Source organism: Microtus ochrogaster, chromosome 22 (genome assembly GCF_000317375.1).
Source record: "Microtus ochrogaster isolate Prairie Vole_2 chromosome 22, MicOch1.0, whole genome shotgun sequence".
NCBI lineage: Eukaryota > Metazoa > Chordata > Mammalia > Rodentia > Cricetidae > Microtus > Microtus ochrogaster.
The window spans coordinates 25956096-25961575 of NC_022023.1; the positions used below are offsets into that span (position 1 = coordinate 25956096).

Consider the following 5480-nt stretch of genomic DNA (forward strand, 5'->3'; position numbering starts at 1 on the left):
TGTTTCCTAAGATGGTTAGTCTGTTTCCACTAAGAAAGATCTAGTGCTCCCTGCTTGCCCAGCTGTGTGACACAAGGCCTGAAGGTCCTGGAAGAAACTGAACAAAGGTCTAGAAACAGGACACAGAGACTGTGACAACTCATGAGAGCCATGTCAGCAGCCAGATGAAAGTCCCTGTTCCCTCTGCTTCTGGAACAGTGTGGGTTTGCAGACCACACCAAGCTTTTCTGTCTTGGTCTATGCTGATCCCTCTTCCTGTGCTTTCTACGCAGCTCTTTAGGAGGCTTCTAGCAACTAGAAGCTTCCAATCCAGAGCTCTCTCTTCTACCCCTACACAGGACAGGACAGGCATGTGCACTTGGCACACACATCCACTCAAGCCCGGGTCATTGACCTGATATCCTAAAATAGCTTAAACAAATCCTAGATGTAAAGGGATTTCTTACAGGCAGGTTCCATTAATAATGAAATACTAAAGACTCAAGGTCCCCAAAACTTCAAATTCCAAAATCTTCTGAACTTTTCCATGACACTACAAACAGAAAATTCCACATCTGCCCTCATGCAATAGAAGCACTCAAAATACAAGCACATTAAATAAAAAAATGTAAGATTATGTTCACACTGTATGTATAACATGTATATAAGCCATAAATAAAATTCATGTTTCAATTTGTGTGTCATCACAAAAATAGCTCCTTGTGTACATGCAAATACTGCCAAATCCAACATCCCCTCCAGCTTATCATGTACATGCAAATACTGCCAAATCTGAAACAGCCCAGGTCAAAAGACTTCCAGTTGCAAATATTTTGGAGGGAGGGCTTTCCACCTGTACCTTCACATTGAAGTACAGGTACCCTTAGGGGACAGGGGGCATGCTTTCACCTTCTGTCTCCAGACCAGAGCTAGAACTTAAGGTTCATGTTCATAGGATTCAGTAAATATATTTGAACAACTGAATGGATCTCATCTCTGTAAGTGATTGAGTAAGAGTCACGTGCCTTCTTGCCTCCTCTACCACCTAACCTAACTCATTTGTGGAATTATTTTGAAAGGAAACCTTAACAGAACCACAGAGAACTTATGCTACCTTGTTGGGCTCTTGGTCTCCATCAGAATCCTTCCCCACTAAGTCTTTTTTGGTGGTAAGCAAGGGAGGGGCTCAGGTGTGTTTGCCATTGGAGGAGGGTCTTGGCATCATCATTGGAAAAGACTTGTCAGAGCAGACATGCTGTCTTAGCCAGTCTCAAGGGTTTGTATGATTGCATGACAGCCCATGATCAACCAGCTCTATGGGAGGGTACCCGAGCGTATGAGGAAGAAGCTCCTGGGATTCAGGTTCAGCTCAGTTCTGTCTAGTCAGAGTGAAACAACTGATTTTGAAGAGCAGACAGAGGGCTACTCTTTCCCAGGCAAGCTGCTTATTCATCAAGCATGGCTGGAGCACTGAGCCTCAAGCACTCTACAGGCAGTGCGAGAACAGGGCAAAGCGTGACACACGCTTCTCGGGGCCCTCGTGATCTGATGGATGGGGGTGGAGTAACCCTTGCATGAGACAGGTCACATGACACACGTCTCAGGTGAGCACATGGAGAGCAGTGCCTGCTCTGGAGGAAATGCCTCGGTTCCAGGTGGGCCGTGGGAAGCGGCTGTCCCTTCATTTAGAGGAAGTGCACCAAGAAAGCAGCCAGTGATAGAAGGGCCATGAAAGACAGGGATGGAGACCGAGGTCAACTTCTAGGAAGCTTAGCGGATGTGATTAATGACAGGTTGTCAGGGGCTTAAGGTTCCCTGTGAGTGCCTTGGGGGTACAGCACAGCACTGTAGTCTGAATGAATAGGGGTCTACTGCACCAGTGGTACCTCCTATGCCACCTCTAAGGTCTTACTGTGAAGAAGCAGCTGGAAACTAGGGGTCTTAATCCCTTTTGGACTAACGTGTTGATTCACCACTGGGGGTAACGAGGTTTAAGGTGATTCATTTGATAGCAGTTATGATAATGATGCGATAAAGAAGAAATCATAGGCATTTATGATCTTCTCCATGCCAGACAAGATGCTAAGGAGTGTCGACAGTCCTGAGTGTAGTGTGGGTTGCCGCTGTTCCATTGCACAGATGAGCATGGGGCTCATAGAACACCTACATTTCCTCCAGCAGGAATAGACATGCGCTTCTCTGTTCCATCTTGGTGTTCCTTTGACCATCACTGTTTACTTTGAATGAGGAACCCTTGGGGGGCCCCGAATACCAAGGGATAAAGTGGTACTGCCTAAAACAAACCACACTGTTCATAAATATTTATGGTTTCGGTTTCTAAGTGTACGCTCTGATTAGAACAGAAATGGCAATGGGATTTGGGCAGAATGGCAGAAGCTGTTCTGAGGGAAGTTGGAGTCCGTGGAAAGTTCCAGCACGGAAAGGGATAAAAGTTGTTTGTTTTGGTTCTTTGGTGCAAATTTCAGAGAAGCAGAGACTCTGGATTGGGAGAAGTAACTCGGATGGACAGATGCTGGCTGTGATCTAAGGCAAGGCATTCTACTGAGCTCTGTCTGCCCTTGATGCTGCCAGGTGCAGATGCTGCCAGCCAGGCTCAGGCAGCCAAGGGCCCCAGGGCTCCAGAACAGAGGTCGGAGGTGGAGAGTCCTTCACTGACCAGAACTACCTTCATTTGTCCATCTTTCCCCCCCTCTGAGGATGACACTCAGAATGCAGGGCGCCCCTACCTCTAGCAAGGAATAGTTCTTCCTCTCAAAGGGATCGAGGATAATCTTTTTTAAATCATGAGAAAGTGGCTCAGAATTCCTCAAAACTCTCTAAAAGGGCTCCTAGGAGTGGGAAGTGAAATCTCCAAGATAAAAGATCCCATTAAAAAATGCGAGGTGGTGGTGAGCACAGGGCAAGAGCTTTTACTTTATTGTTTTTTGTTTGTTTGTTTGTTTTCGTAGCTCTGGCTCTCCTGGAACCATGTAGACCAGGCTGGCCTCAACCTGCCTCTGTCTCCTGAGTGCTGGGATTAAAGGCGTGTACCACCATCCCCAAGGAGCATAGAAGGGGATGGAAAGCTTAAAAGTTACATAGTCACACACAGCAAGGAAAGATGCCTGGAACACGTCTCTGCATGGATGGTGTGTCCTCAGATGAATTCTGGCTGACGAGGGCGTGTAGTAAGATGAATTCTGGCTGAGGCTTCTGTCTGGCTTCTCAGAGGCCTGCCTGTTGGGAAGGACTTCTGACTGAACAGAGGATGCCACAGCCAGGACAAGATAGGCTCTGGGGCTCGAGAGCTGACAATTCTATGAGCTTACAGAGATCTGGAATTCCTCTCGAGCTCCACCAGGAACACGACCCACTGTGTTCTTACTGTTCTCTCTTGGACTCAGTAACGAAGTCTTACTGAGGCAGAGTCTACCTAATGTTGAGGCTGGAGGGAGTGCTCATCTGAGCTCTATCTTGTCTTCTGTCTTGGCCACTCAATCTTCTCTCCCACAAGCTACCCACCAGGACTTCATAACCAGGCCCCGGGTTCCAGCTTTAGCTGACTGGGTCAGTTAGAGTCCACCTGACTATACACAGACCAATCAGAGTCTTCCCTCACCATGACGGTGAGGACAGACCCTCCAGACAGGTCTTAGTTAACAGGAACAGCACTCAACACGTGACCACAGCCAGATTGGCCAGTCTTTTTCCTGATAACTCAGCATTGGCACTCTATGATACAGAGGGACCAGTTCTCACGGCTGGTAGACCCAGAGAAGGTTAGGTTACCTTATTTACTATAATTCAGAAATGTGAGAAGCTCTGACAATGAGTGTTTTCTTATATATGTGGCAAACTATTTGGCTACAAATCCAGCCTTCCCAGATAGGAGTGAGTGTCCCTTCCTCTCCTTAGGGGTCCCTGGCCGGCTGTCATGTGCTCCCTTGGGTCCCAGTGGAGATGTTACTATGTGGCTGTTGAACCCTCATAGCCGTTCAAACACTACCAAGCTCTGAATCCCGAGCCATAACTGGCCTCAAAGAATTCAGGTCAAATGGATTCAGACAGGATATAGATTTACTTAAGAGGAATTGTTGGCTTCCCTGGTTGGCTGGACATACAGAAGTTTCGAGAAAGGGCAGCCTGCAGCAGGGGCAAGGTCCCCACTGGTAAGTCCTGAAAGTCATGGATGGCCTTAATATCTTTAGAAATCTTGGTGCCAGCCCCTCATTGGGTCATTTGAGAACACCCTGTACCTTTGTCACAATGAGCCTCCATTTTTGGGTTGCTCAGTGGAGCGGGACTCACAGCTCTGACCCTCACATCCCTTATTCCTTCAGACTGGGGGTGGGGTGGGTGGGTCTGCCGCCTGATACAAGGGAGCTTGGAAAGGCTACTTTGTCCAGACACGGCTTTCTAACACTTTGGTGGGCATGGAGCCTGCTGTTGGCCCGGTCACACGGGTCTGAACCCTTGAATGTTTCTAATGTGTTGAGATCCCACAGGAAAAGCAGAAACCGTCTGATTTGGCAGGCAGCCACCTCAGAGGGTTTCTGTCTGAAGGCTTTTCCTCTTTGGCATCTTTGCTGAGGAGAGGCTTTGTCTTCCCTTGGAGGTGGGATGGACTTGTGGTTCAGAGTCCTCCTTCGGAAAAATCTACCTCTGCAAGAATTCTTTTTAAAAGAGGGGAGAGAAGGGAGAGAGAAAATGCTGCCCCCCTTTACTAAACTGTGCGTCACTTGCCAAAGAATTCCGCACTGATAGCAGCTGTGAATAGGGCACTTACAATGGACCTCGCGAGGAGCCAGAGCCCAACCACAGGGCTCGCTGCTCTCACGGCTCAGCTAGAATTATTGTGCCTTTTAGAAAGCAGGGCTTCAGAGGAACCCTTATCATCAGCCATCTGAATCAGCCATTTATTATTTCGCTGTTGCCCTTCTGAAATGCTTTAAAAAAAATGCTGGCTTCTGTTTATACCGAGGGAAATGGAACCACAGACGTAATCAGTCTTGGCAATTTCACCCCAGAGGACGATGGGTCAAACTCCCCTCGCAAAACCCTGAACCTGAGGCCTCTCTTTCAAAGGCTAAATGCCACTCGCCTGTAAGCTATCCTTATCAAACATGGCTGGGCTTTCCAGGTCAAAGGTAGCACCCATCAGATCTAAGTATTTGTTAAGTGGGCAGACTGGAACAGGAGGCAAATGGGTGCTGAAATGCATTCTAGACCCATCAGAATCCTCAAGGAGCCTCCCCACGAGGGAGGGCTGGGCAGACAGCAGTTTTGGATGCTACGATGATAAGGGAACCAAAGTACTGAGCTGTTCAAAAGCTGTTAGCCGTAAGTAGAAGTTTATGATGGGATTGCTCAAGTGGGACCTCTCCCCTAAATACACGAAGCAAACGGGTTTAAAACCAAAGCAAGGCAGCAACCAATAACCCCACAGAGAGCTGAGTGGAAATGGAAAAGGATTGTTTTAGCTACCCTGGGTTTTTTGTTTT

The 5480-nt window shown here is 47.8% G+C and overlaps 1 protein-coding gene across 1 annotated transcript in view; it reads right to left on the bottom strand.

Moving 5' to 3' along the window:
* Positions 1-5480, bottom strand: part of Adamts17 (ADAM metallopeptidase with thrombospondin type 1 motif 17) — a 302714-nt gene that overhangs the window by 98024 nt on the left and 199210 nt on the right. The window lies entirely within an intron of this gene.